This window comes from Zalophus californianus, chromosome 6 (assembly GCF_009762305.2).
Source record: "Zalophus californianus isolate mZalCal1 chromosome 6, mZalCal1.pri.v2, whole genome shotgun sequence".
In the NCBI taxonomy this organism is placed as follows: domain Eukaryota; kingdom Metazoa; phylum Chordata; class Mammalia; order Carnivora; family Otariidae; genus Zalophus; species Zalophus californianus.
The window spans coordinates 60728361-60743167 of record NC_045600.1 but is presented as its reverse complement, the minus strand read 5'-3'; the positions used below and the strand labels follow the sequence as shown (position 1 = coordinate 60743167).

The 14807-nt window shown below is 37.3% G+C and overlaps 1 protein-coding gene across 12 annotated transcripts in view; it reads right to left on the bottom strand.

Moving 5' to 3' along the window:
- The window catches only part of RALGAPA1 (Ral GTPase activating protein catalytic subunit alpha 1), a 253551-nt gene that overhangs the window by 177317 nt on the left and 61427 nt on the right, over window positions 1-14807 (bottom strand). The window lies entirely within an intron of this gene.

The following is a 14807-nucleotide window of genomic DNA, read 5'->3' as shown; positions in this document are numbered from 1 at the left end:
CTATACTCCTACAAAGCTCAATGTAAATATCACTTTTCATAATAAATCATAGTTTTATAACATTGTTTTCAGATTACTATTGAAATAAATTTCGATGAGTTAAATTAAAAATTAAATCTGATTCCAAGAAGTAATACAAATTACATGAAAAAGGCAACTATAAACACATAAGAAAAACTGATACAGCTTTATTTCATTTTACATACAATATATAATGTTAAATAAGTTAAATAAGGCAAAATACTTAAATAATTAAAAGGAATACCTTACAATTATTCTTTCCTTTATGTACTTTCTGGGTTGCCTTAACTTTTAAAAAAAAGTAAATATTCTCTTCATCACAAAAATACTACATTTTCACAATAAAAAAGCTTTTTTATACAATTCAGACAGGCAAAAATAAACAGTAAAAGTACTCCAGCTCACGACCCAAATTCCTTTCATCATGCATATTTGTGTTCATGTGTTAACATTTTCACTGGACTTTCTCTTTACAAAAAAAAAAAAAAAAGGAATTAAATTGCTTTTAATTTTTCCTTTTACAACCAGTATTTATTAATTTCAACTCTAAAAGTCACAAGACCTTTACCCAAAAACCTGGCACTTCCTCCTATACGGCTATCAGTAGGTGTATTTAATAATAATAATGGGCTCAAATGACTATTTTATCTGAAAGAAACTAGCCAAGAAAATCAGCTTTCCAAGATAATGATGAAAAGTTAATGTATAATATCAACAGGATATTTAATATAGTTTGGTAATCCTTTTATTTATTTATTATTATTAATTCCCTTAGCAATCTACATTACTTGCTCCTTTCTTTCATCTAACAAATCCATTCCAAAATTCTCACTCTCATATTCTAGCAGCCTAATGGTCAATGGCATGATTTGGATCATCACTGTCTGCTCTTAGAATATTTGTTTTATAATTCTAGCAACAACTCAGCCTTCCTTAAAAAGGTTCAAGGTATAAGAAAAAAATCTCAATCTCAAAGAAATTCTATTCTCAGATACTGAAAAAATGAACTTTTTAAAATTGGCATGGAAACCCTCTGCAGTTTCTGCTCAATTTTGCTGTGAACCTAAAACTGATCTAAAACAAAGTTTAATCATTTAAAAAATATTAGCAATCTCTAGAGCTAAGATATTTATTAATTCATAAACTGTCACATGATATTCCAAGTGGCTTGATGAATTTACTAAGGCCCAGAGTATATATAACCCTTGTCCTTATAAGCCCCAAAGTCTGATTTTGCCAACACACTAAATATGGATCTTAAGGAAAGACTGATATTAGCCATGGCTAAAAAAACTGATACATAGGGTGCCTGATACATAGGGTGGCTCAGTTGGTTAAGCGACTGCCTTCGGCTCAGGTCATGATCCTGGAGTCCCGGGATCGAGCCCCGCATCGGGCTCCCTGCTCAGCAGTGAGTCTGCTTCTCCCTCAGACCCTCCCCCCTCTCATGCTTTCTCTCTCTATCTCATTCTCTCTCTCAAATAAATAAATAAAATCTTAAAAAAAAAACTGATACATAAAAACCAGAGTGCCAATTTATACATTTACGACGAGAAATAACTGTCACACAAACCAGAATATTAAATCCATACGTCAGCACCTTATCCCTATGAAGAAGCACCACTCAGACCCCAATATTAACTGAAAATAAGGCAAGTTATCATTCAAAAAATATTTCTGAATCTATGTATTCAGCAAATTTTCTGTCTGTAGATAGACCTGCATGAGGTCATCCCAGTTCTGATTCTATGACCATAAAACTACTACACAACCAAAAACTACATGGAGAATGAATCAAAACAAGAGGAGAAAGAAAAATCCAATATTTAATGGTATTAGTTTAAGATAATCTGATCCAGTTTCTAACAATTGGCTTTGCCAATAGATGTGATTTACTGGTAGCTGCAACTCTCTTCTTCAGTGAAAAACAGTAACAAAACATGGTGGTTTCCAATATTTTTAATATTCTGTTATTATTAATCAACCCAGATTGTGATGGACACATTCTTTTAAGATTTAATGAAGTACAGTGAGCATTTAGTAGACCTGGGAATTTTTTGTCTTCGTAAAGCAATGGTCTCAGAACCTCTACTCTACCAGATGTTTACAAGAGTAAGTTATTCTAAAATAAGAGTAACATTGCTTGACATTTTTGCAAACATCTTTAATTTTTAGCTTAATAAAAGATGGTTTGATTCTCTTATCTGCTTGCTTCTTCATTCAGTCTAATACAATATCACATATCAGGTACCTCTGGAAAACTTCACCCTACACTTGTGAGAAAATGACAGTGGAAAAAAGTAAGTAAAATCTTAGTACTGTCATGAAAACAGTTTTGACCTCATGGACCTGAAAAGGTCCTGGAAACTTCCCAGAAGCCTAAGACCACAGTTTGTGATCCACTGCCTTAACATGACTTTGGGGAAAAAAATTATATATATATAATACCTATATATAAAATCTGTGTTCTTAAAGGTTAGACTATTGATGTGTTATATTTACCTCATATCAAAATACGTGAGGGCTCCTCACTGTAGTCTCCAAGTAATGACAACATAAAGTACACTGGGTTTACTTATAAAATAGGGGGTTAATGCCTGCAGTGCATCTATGCCTATTCTATTGGATATGGAGAAAAATTTTATCATTTCAAATGATTTGGGGATTTATGCTTTATAGTTAAATCTTCATTTTAAATACACATAACAATATAAATAACTTCATCTGAGACAGAACTCAGAATCATTATACTGGCCCTAAAATAACATCAACTATGGTTAACAAATTATCTGAAGACTTAGCTTCTAGAAATAAATGTTAGCCCTCAGGTAGCAATAATAAAGTACTTGGCACTCAACAGTTACAGAACTTATTCTTCTTCCTTTTTTTTTTTTTGAGAGAGGGAGAGAGAGCGAGCATCCATGCAAGAACTGGGGGAAGGGCAGAGGAAGAGGGAGAGAGAGAATACCAAGCAAGTTCCACACCCAGCAAAGAGCCGGACACAGTGCTCGATCTCAAGACCCTGAGATCATGACCTGAGCTGAAATCAAGAGTCGGATGCTCAACCAACTGAGCCACCCAGGTGCCCCAACAGTAACAGAACTTCTTGATTCATTCACCAAATATTTACTAGGTGCCTACTCTATACCAGGCACTAAGGACACAATGATAAATGAATAAGAGAAGCATTCATGGAGGGTAGCAGGAAAGATCAGAATTTTAAAAGTAACTTTTTATAATAAATATAAAACTCAGAAGAGGTACTATGAAGAAGAGGACAATTTTCAAAAACATCATAAGGACGTACTTACTACGTGTGTGTGTGTGTGTGTGTGTGTGTGTGTGTGTGTGTGTGCGCGCGCACGCGCGCGAATGCATGCGGGTGCATCTGTCTTTGAGTGGGTGGATGAAGGTGGTCATGGAAGACTTCTCTGGTGTAATCATATTTAAGTTGTGATCTAAAGGATGAGATGAGTAGCAGGTAAAAAAAAGAAGGGGAAAAGGGTAGAGAAGAAAGGAAGGCTGAAGAACAAAAGTTAAGATAGGGAAAATAATAACTGTGAAAGCTATGTGAATGGAATTATTTGAGAAATGTTAAATAAACATATTTCTACTAAACTTATTTACCTATAGAAAGACTTGTGCTCTAGCTGGGCCTCCTAAGGGCAAAGTCATTATATGGCCATATACCTGATAATTAATGGGAAGTATTTTTATCTATATTATATTGTGGAACATATGAACCTTCAAAATAAAAAGAAATATTTCACAAATTCTCAATTTTTGAAAATTTATCAGTAATACTAAGCAGGTAAAAAAGCTTCCCTACGACAATCTAATCTTAGAAATTGATCCCTTTTCAAAACATCAATGATTCATTGGTGTCACCATCCTAAAATTTATTTTTCCTTAAGTTTTACCTTGAAAATCACTTTTTCTTAAAAGAGTTATTCATTTATTTTAGAGAATACAAGCAGGGGCAAAGGGCAGAAGGAAAGGGAGAGAGGGAATCTCAAGCAGGCTCCAGGCCCAGCGTGGAGCCCAACATGGGTCTCAGTCTCACAACCCTGAGATCATGACCTGAGCCAAAATCAAGAGTTGGATGCTTAACTGAGCCACCCAGGCGCCCCTCAGGTCATGATCTCAGGGTTGCAGGATCAGGCCCCTCATTGGGCTCTGCACTGGGCCTAGAGCCTGTTTGAGATGTCTCTCTCCCTTTCCCTCTGCTCCTCAGCCCCCATCCCTCTCTAAACAAAATAAATAAAAATAATTATCAGAATAAAAACATCTCAGAGAAATTCTGTTCCCAGCAATATCATTTTAAGATATCCTGAAATATTCCTGCATAAAATATCTAAAAAAAATACAATATACCTTTTTAAATTAATGGTTCAGCTTCTAAGGATATTCTGAGTCTAGAACAAAAGGTGAGTATTAATCCAGACAGGCAAGTGAGCAATGAAGCTCCTGGCTGCTGCCTTGGAGAGCCTACAGACTATTGGCTTAAATAGCCACCTGTACAGATGGGAGAGACAGATCAGAGTCCTACATGTAAAACTGACACCAGTGAAGGCTACAAACTCAATACAAAGGCAAGCTAGAAGGGGAAGGCAAAACACTCAACTCCAGAGAAGAGTCAGTGATGAAACTTGTCTACTGACTTTGGGTAGGGGAATACAAGGGAAGAATAGCCTTTCCTTCAAGTTCATGTTCTCAGGCTGGCCATCACATAAGTTGGAGTACTGCAAAGCAGGAAGAATCATAAGGTGAAAATTCTAATTTCAAGTAAGCCAAGACTGGGGTGCCTGGCTGGTTCATTTGGTAGAGCATGCAATTCTTGATCTCGTGGTCATGAATTCATGCCCCACACTGGGCACAGAGCTTACTTAAAAATTTTAAAAATAAATAAATAAATAAATAACATAAATAAATAACATAAATAACATAAACCAAGGTTGACAGGACCACCAAATACCTGGGGAAGCAAGAGCAATTCCTCTCTGGAGGAACACAACTTTCAACCCAGGTTTCAAAGTAATTCCCACAAAATCCAAAGAAATCTAAGTCCATATTACAAAAATCCAAAACAAACAAACAAGGGTAAATAAACAGAAACAACAAAAAGCCCAAACTGTAAAAACTTAAGTTAGTGGAATTAGTGGAATAAGGACTATAAAATCAGTATTTTTAATATGTTTTAATTAAGAAAATGAAAATAAATATGAATAAAGAATGAATGAGCCATAGCAAAAAGTGGAAAAACCACCAAATGCAAATTTTAAAAATTAAAATATAAGGGGCATGATTAAAAACTCAATGACAGGAGAACTGCTTCCAAGACTATGGTGGACTAGGTAACCCAACCAACCTTTTGATTGAAAAGACAAAATGGCAGATTAAAAGATAAATTTAATCTTAAATGCACTGATGAGCCAAAAGGCAGGAAAAAAATATTCAAAAATAAAAACCTATATGAAATCCAAACTCAGGTTTTACTGGGAGCAATAAAGCTGACTTTCACTTTGAGTGGCACCAATTACTTTGGTTTCCATTGACCTATTGTGGCAAAGCAGGGAGAACAACAGTAAAACTCTAAACAAAGTTGTATTTTCAAAGGAGTACATATTGTCAGTGAGATGCTGAATTAAATAAACCCAACCCATTAAAAGTTAGTAAGGTAAACTGCCCATACCTAAATGGAGAAGAGATAACAATAACAACAAAAATCTCCTCAGAGACACTAGAACTAAAAGTTAGCCGTAACAGAGGTTTATACTCTGTGTTCATATTATGTGGCTGGCTTGAACTTCAAATCAAGAATTCAGTTTAATGAGACGTTGGTAGTGTCTCTTTGCATTTAGAAGAAGGAAATGCAACTCCTCTCTGAAGGAATTAACCTTTAACCAACCAAATCAGCAAATGAAGTCATAAGATACAAAAGCTCAGAATCAAAATTCTAAATTCTAAATTTCTGAAATAAAAAACTACTGCGAAGAACATTTAGAGAATAGAGCACCATGAGAAAGCATATATGGCAGAATCAGATCTACAAAGACCTCAGGAATATTAGAATGATCAGTCAATATAAAATAACTATGCTTAGTATAAATAAAATATAAGTAAAGAACAAGAGACAAAAACTGAGCAGACGGGCCAACTTCCAGAAGCAGTTGTAATTAAAAAGGAAGTACCCAGAATGTAGGACAGACAGACAAAGAGATGGAAAATATGAACTTGAGATTAACAGACATGTATAAAGTGAAAAGGTCTAACATACATCTTGTCAGAGTCCTGGAAAGACAAGAAAAAAATGGGACAGAGGCAATATTTAAAGAGATAATGGCTGAAAATTTTCCAGAATTGTCAAAATACATTAATCCATTAATGAAGTATGCCTCAAATATCCCCTAAAGAATAAATAAAAGGAAATCCAGACCTGGACACACCACAGTAAAATGTAAAATGCCAAATACTAAAAAAAGATATAAAAAAGAGCCAGAGAAGGGTGGCTCTGCATTAAGCGTCTGCCTTCAGCTCAGGTCACGATCCCGGGGCCTGGGATTGAGCCCCCTGTCAGGCACCCTGCTCAGCAGTGCTGCTCTCCCTCCTTGTGCTCTCTCTCTCATGCGCTCTCTCTCTCTCAAATAAATAATCTTTAAAAAAAAAAAAAGAGGTGGAGAAAAGATAATTAATTTATTAGTTCAACTGCTGGTTGACATCTCAACAGCAACAATGTAAACCAAAAAATGGTGGGAAAGTATCTGAGCATCTAAAATGTGCTGGGTGAAAATAATTGTCAATCTAGAAGTCTATGTCCAACTGAAAAAGTCTTTCAAAAATAAAGACATTTTCGGACAGGCAAAAATTTGTAAGTATTTGATATCAATGGACATTCACTAAAATAAAATTCTAAATGATGAACTTCATTCAAGCAGAGGAAAGTGATTCCAAATGAAAGATCTGAGATGGAAGACATCATAATCACAGAAAGTGATAAACCACATAACTAAATGTAAATCAACACTGAATGCACAAAACAATAATACTGGAGTTAAACACAAACCTGCAAAATAGAACTGATTTGATAATAACCATATGTTAAGTGGGGTGGAGGGCAGAAATTAGAGTAATAAGGATCAAGCTCCTTATACTGATTACAAAAAAGGTAAAAAAAAAAAAAACTTTAAACCTTGGGAAATGAAGTATATATGTTAAAATTTATATAGTAATCACTAAAGAAAAAGGAATAAAGTATAACTTTCGAACCAAGTGACAGGAAAAGGATACAAAATGAGAAAACATCAATTCATAAGGAAAGAAAAAATAAGACAATAATTAACAAAAGAAATACAGATATGGTAAAAAAAAGAGAGAACAAAATATGACAGTATCAGTAAATCCAAACATATCAGTAATTATAATAAATATAAATATTCCAGGTAAAGGACAAAGATTTTTCTTTTTATTCACAAGGAAGTTTAATAAAAGGCCGGCTCACCTTCCCACTCTGACTGCCCTGCCGGTCTTTTTTGCCAGCTCCCCTTGCTTGGGCTCACAGGTCTTTGTCCTTGGCCTTCTCTTCATGACCTTCCTGTTTTCCCAGGCTGACCTCATTCACTTTTTTTTTTTTTATTCCAGGAATTTATTTTTAGGAAATATTTATGCATGTACACAAAGATTTTATACATCAAGATACTCACTTCAGCATTGTATCTAACAGCAAAATTTTGATAACTATCAATAGGTAATGGTTTCAATAACTGATGGGTGTCTATGTATTGGGACTGTACAGCAGCCATTAAAAACAATGTTGTAGAAGAATGATTAGACTTATTGGAAAATGTTCATATTAATAACAGAAGCAGACCCCAAACAATATAAACAAAAAAAGAGTCTTTTAATGTTTACATGTGCGTGGTTTATATAAAAAATACCTCGACACTAAATACAGTAAAATATAACTGGTTATTACTGGTCACTTTTTTTTTATTATGTTATGTTAATCACCATACATCATTAGTTTTTGATGTAGTGTTCCATGATTCATTATTTGTGTATAACACCCAGTGCTCCATTCAGTACGTGCCCTCTTTAATACCCATCACCAGGCTAACCCATCCCCCTACCCCCTCCCCTCTAGAACCCTCAGTTAGTTTCTCAGAGTCCGTAGTCTCTCATGGTTCGTCTCCCCCTCCGATTTCCCCCCCTTCATTCATCTTATGGCTTCATGTACAAGAGGTTTGCCAGTGACTTCCAAATCTGGATTACCAATCCCAACTTCCCTCTCCCAGAACCTTACATCCATTTCCCCATTGGATACCTTCACTTGGATATGCTCCAGGTGTCAGTTGGTTTAAAACTGATCTCATTACTTTTCCCCAAACCTTTGCCCCAAACCTGTTCCTTCTCTAGAATGCTCCTTCTTTAGTGAAGGTTCACACCATGCACCTAGTTGCCCAAGACAAAAAACCCAGTCAGCCTAGGTCCTCCATCCCCTTATATTCTATAGATCATCAGATATTCCTTCAACACTTTATAAAGACAAAGATTTTTAAAAATCAAACCATATTTACAAGAGACATGCAAAATCTAATGATATAAAAAGGTTAAAAATTAAAAGATTATTTTAAAAATACATGAGCCTAGTACTTTTTTTTTAATGTGGGGCTTGATCTCACGAGATCAAGAGTCCCACGCTCTACCTACTAAACCAGCCAGATGCCCCAGATGCTAGTTCTTAATAAAAAGGGAGTGATGTAAATCTACAAATAGTAAATACAATAGACCCTAAGCAAAAATAATTTCCACAGATAAGAAGGACCATAAATAAAATAATTCACACTGAGGTATAAATTATAAACTTGTATGTACTTAATTATCAATTATACATCTTCAAAATATACAAAGAAAAATCTATGAAGATACGAAGGAAGAAAGTGACAAATCACTGTCAGAGTATAAGATTTTAACACACCCCTCTCATAACTGTGAGGTCAAGCTGACCAAAAACATTAAGTAAGATATAGAAAAGTTCAGGCTCTAATGATCACTGAACTCAACAGAGAAGCATACATTCTTTTCAATCATACAGGACATTTATGAAAACGGACTACAAACTGAACCATAAGTTTCAATACATTTTAAACTAGGATCGTACAAACTATATTCTCTGTCCAAAGAATCACATCAGAAATTTGTAAGAAAAAGGAAGATCAGGAAACTCTGTTTGGAAGATACAAATTGCTAAATAACTCATAGGTCAAAGAAGGTATTAACATGAAAATTAGAAAATACAAGTGGGTAACAGCAAAAATGCTATATAACAAAATTTGTAGAACGTAGCTAAAATAGTACTGAGTGGTAAATTAATAGCCTCAAGGAAGTTCATATGAGAAAAATGTGAGACTAAAATTAATTAGCTAGTTAAAAAAAGGAAATCAAGAAAAGTAGAAAAAAGGAAATAAAAGGAACAAAAATTAACAAAAGAGGGCGGAGCAAGATGGCAGAGGAGTAGGAGACCTGGATTTCCTCTGGTCTCAGGAATTCAGCTGAATGGCGATCAAACCATTCTGAACACCTACGAACTCAACAGGAGAGCGAAGAGAGTAGCAACAACTCTCTGAACACAGAAGCGACCACTTACTGGAAGATAGGACACGTGGAGAAGTGAATCCGAGGCGATATTCGGGAGGAGACATGGCGGGGGAGGGGGCCTCCGCCGCTTCTAGCAAGTGATAAGAGCCACGGAGCACAAAATCGGAACTCTTAGAAGTTGGCTCCGCTGAGGGATGTCACTCCAGTGGCTAAGCAGGAGGCGGAACCCTCGCGGGACAGTGTGGTCTCAGGACCCTCGGGGTCACAGAAAGACGGAGGGTGCCTGAGTGCAGCAGAGCTCCCAGGTATCAGAGCCGGGAAGCCAGCTGCAGAGACAGACCGAGGCGCGGGCTTTCAGGTCGGGGTGGCCATAAACTGTGATCCGCGGCCCAGTCGGGCCACTGCGCCTCCAGCAGGGACCCAACAAGTGGCAAAGCCTGGGAGACCCCCTTCCTCGCCCAGGAGCGGCGTGGGAGTGCACAGCAGGAATCTGCTAGGTTTGGAGACTCCACACCGGGCCGAGTGCCAGAGATAGAAACGCTCAGTCACAGGCCTGGTGAGCACGGAGTGCGGCCGGAGACTGGGGACACGGGAGTGATTGACTGCTTTTCTCTGGGGGCGCACTGAGGAGCAGGGCCCCAAGGTCTGGGCTCCTCTGGACTGAGATTGGGAGGCCACCATTTTCACTCTCATCCTCGAAAGCTGTACCAAGAGCTTACAGGGAACAAAAGCTCCCGAGAGCAAACCCGAGCAGATTGCTTAGCCCGGAATCACAAGGGCGGGGCAATTCTGCCTCAGGCAAAGACATTTGGGAACCATAGCAACAGGCTCCCCCCCCCAGAAGATCAGCACAAACAGCCAGCCAAGACCAAGTCTACCCATCATGGAGAACAGGAGAACTCCAGCACTAGGGGAATACTGCACATAGAATTCATAGCTTTTTTACTATGATTCATTAGTTTTTCAAAGGTAATTTTTTTAACTTTTTTTTTTGAAATTTCTTTTCCCTTTTTCAACCAACATCTTATCAATCCCTTTTTAAAAAAAATTTTTTTATTTTTCATTTTTAGAATCATATTCTATCCCTTCATAGTAGTTACCCTTATTTTTGGCATATATATATAAGTTGTTCTCTCTTTAAAATTTTGAGATACAGTTTCTTCTAACAGATCAAAATATACCATATATCTCTAGTGTATGGCTTTGTTCTACTCTCCTGCCTGATCACATTCTCCTTTTTTTTTTTTTAAATCTTCTTTCTTTTTTCAAACAACTTCTTATCGATTCCTTTTATAAAATCTTTTATAATTTTCATCTTTACAGTCATCTTCCATCCCTTCATTGTATCAACCCTTATTTTGTACATATATAAGTCTTTCTTTCTTTACAATTTTAGGAGGCACTATCTTCTAACAGACCAAAATACACCCAAAATCTACTGTGTGGCACTGATCTATGCACTAGCCTGGTCATATCTGATCATATTCTTTTTTTCTTTTGTTCTGTTTTTGTTTTTATCTTTTTCTTTTTTTTTTCTCTTTCTTTTTTCTTTCTTTCCCTTTCTTTTCCCCTGGTTTCAGGTCTTTTCTGATTTGTTTAGAGTATATTTTCTGGGGACATTGTTAACCTGTTAGCATTTTGTTCTCTCATTCATCTATTCTCCTCTGGACAAAATGACAAGACGAAAGAAATCACCTCAGCAAAAAGAACAAGAGGTAGTACCATCTGCCAGGGACCTACTCAATACAGACATTAGTACGATGTCGGACCTACAGTTCAGAATCAAGATTTTAAAAATACTAGCTGGGCTTGAAAAAAGCATGGAAGTTATTAGAGACACCCTTCCTGGAAATATAAAAGAACTAAAATCTAACCAAATCGAAATCAAAAAGGCTATTAATGAGGTGCAATCAAAAATGGGGGCACTAACTGCTAGGATAAATGAGGCAGAAGAGAGAATCAGCGATATAGAAGACCAAATGATGGAAAATAAAGAAGCTGAGAAAAAGAGAGATAAACAACTACTGGATCACGAGGGCAGAATTCGAGAGATAAGCAATACCATAAGATGAAACAATATTAGAATAATTGGGATCCCAGAAGAAGAAAGACATAGACGGGCAGAAGGTATATTGGAGTAAATTATAGCAGAGAACGTCCCTAATGTGGGGACGGAAAAAGGCATAAAAATCCAGGAGGCACAGAGAAGCCCTCTCAAAATCAATAAAAATAGGTCAACACGCCGACATCTAATAGTAAAACTTACGAGTCTCAGAGACAAAGAGAAAATCCTGAAAGCAGCTCGGGAAAAGAGATATGTAACCTATAAAGGTAGAAACATTAGATTGGCAACGGACCTATCCACAGAGACCTGGCAGGCCAGAAAGGACTGGCATGATATATTCAGAGCACTAAACGAGAAAAATATGCAGCCAAGAATACTATAACCAGCTAGGCTCTCACTGAAAATTGAAGGAGAGATAAAAAGCTTCCAGGAAAAACAAAAACTAAAGGAATTTGCAAACATGAAACCAGCCCTCCAAGAAATACTGAAAGGGGTCCTCTAAGCAAAGAGAGACCCTAAAAGCAGCATAGACCAGAAAAGACCACAGACCATATATAGTAACAGTTACCTTACAGGCAATACAATGGCACTAACTTCATATCATTCAATAGTTACCCTGAATGTAAATGGGCTAAATGCCCCAATCAAAAGACACAGGCTGGGGCGCCTGGGTGGCTGAGTTCGTTAAGCGGCTGCCTTCAGCTCGGGTCATGATCCTCAGGTCCTTAGATCAAGCCCCGCATAGGGCTCCCTGCTCGGCTGGAAGCCTGCTTCTCCCTTTCCCACTCCCCCTGCTTGTGTTCCCTCTCACACCGTCTCTCTCTCTCTCTTTCTGTCAATTAAATAAAATCTTAAAAAAAAAAAAAAAAAGACACAGGCTATCAGATTGCATTAAAAAACAAGACCCATCGATATGCTGTCTGCAAGAGACTCATTTTAGACTCAAAGACACCCCCACATTAAAAGTGAAGGGGTGGAAAACCATTTACCATGCTAATTGACACCAAAAGAAAGCTGGGGTGGCAATCCTTATAGCAGACAAATTAGAGTTTATTTTATTTTTTTTAAGATTTTATTTATTTGACAGAGAGAGAGAGCGAGAGCAGGAACACAAGCAGGGGGAGTGGGAGAGGGAGAAGCAGGCTTCCCGCAGAGCAGGGAGCCCGATGTGGGACTCGATCCCAGGAAACTGGGATCATGACCTGAGCCGAAGGCAGATGCTTAACGACTGAGCGACTGAGCCACCCAGGCGCCCCAGACAAATTAGATTTTAAAACAAAGACTGTAATAAGAGACGAGGAAGGAGACTATATCCTACTTAAAGGGTCTGTCCACCAAGAAGATCTAACAATTGTAAATATCTATGCCCCTAACATGGGAGCAGCCAATTACACAAACCAATTAATAACAAAAGCAAAGAAACACATTGACAACAATACAATAATAGTGGGGGACTTTAACACCCCCCTGACTGAAATAGACAGATCATCTAAGCAAAAGATCAACAAGGAAATAAAGACTTTAAATGACACACTGGACCAAATGGACTTCACAGACATATTCAGAACATTCCATCCCAAAGCAACGGAATACACATTCTTCTCTAGTGCCCATGGAACATTCTCCAGAACAGATCACATCCTAGGTCACAAATCAGGTCTCGACCGGTACCAAAAGATTGGGATTAGTCCCTGCATATTTTCAGATCACAATGCTTTGAAACTAGAACTCAGTCACAAGAGGAAAGTCGGAAAGAACTCAAATACATGGAGGCTAAAGAGCATCCTACTAAAGAATGAATGGGTCAACCAGGAAATTAAAGACGAATTTAAAAAATTCATAGAAACCAATGAAAATGAAAACACAACTGTTCAAAATCTCTGGGATGCAGCAAAGGCAGTCCTAAGAGGAAAGTATATAGCAATACAAGCCTTTCTCAAGAAACAAGAAAGGTCTCAAATACACAACCTAACCCTACACCTAAAGGAGCTAGAGAAAAAACAGCAAATAAAGCCTAAACCCAGAAGGAGAAGAGAAATAATAAAGATCAGAGCAGAAATCAATGAACTAGAAACCAAAAGAACAGCAGAACAGATCAACAAAACTAGGAGCTGGTTCTTTGAAAGAATTAACAAGATTGATAAACCCCTGGCCAGACTGATCAAAAAGAAAAGAGAAATGACCCAAATCAACAAAATCATGAATAAAAGAGGAGAGATCACAACCAACACCAAAGAAATACAAACAATTATAAGAACATATTATGAGCAACTCTATGCCAGCAAATTAAATAACCTGGAAGAAATGGATGCATTCCTAGAGATGTATCAACTACCAAAATTGAACCAGGAAGAAACAGAAAACCTAAACAGACCTATAACCACTAAGGAAATTGAAGCAGTCATCAAAAATCTCCCAACAAACAAAAGCCCAGGGCCAGATGGCTTCCCAGGGGAATTCTACCAAACATTTCAAGAAGAATTAATACCTATTCTCCTGAAACTGTTCCAAAAAATAGAAATGGAAGGAAAACTTCCAAACTCATTTTATGAGGCCAGCATTACCGTGATCCCAAAACCAGACAAAGACCCCATCAAAAAGGAGAATTACAGACCAATATCCTTGACGAACATGGATGCAAAAATTCTCACCAAAATACTAGCCAATAGGATCCAACAGTACGTTAAAAGGATTATTCACCATCACCAAGTGGGATTTATCCCTGGGCTGCAAGGTTGGTTCAACATCTGCAAATCAATCAACGTGATATGATACATTAACAAAAGATAGAACAAGAATCATATGATCCTCTCAATAGATGCAGAAAAAGCACCTGACAAAGTATAGCATCCTTTCTTGATCAAAACTCTTCAGAGTATAGGGGTAGAGGGTACATACCTCAATATCATAAAAGCCATCTATGAAAAACCTACAGTGAGTATCATTCTCAATGGGGAAAAACCGAGAGCTTTCCCCCTAAGGTCAGGAACACGGCAGGGATGTCCACTATCACCACTGCTATTCAACACAGTATTAGAAGTCCTAGCCACAGCAATCAGACAACAAAAAGAAATCAAAGGCATCCAAATCGGCAAAGAGGAAGTCAAACTCTCACTCTTTGCAGATG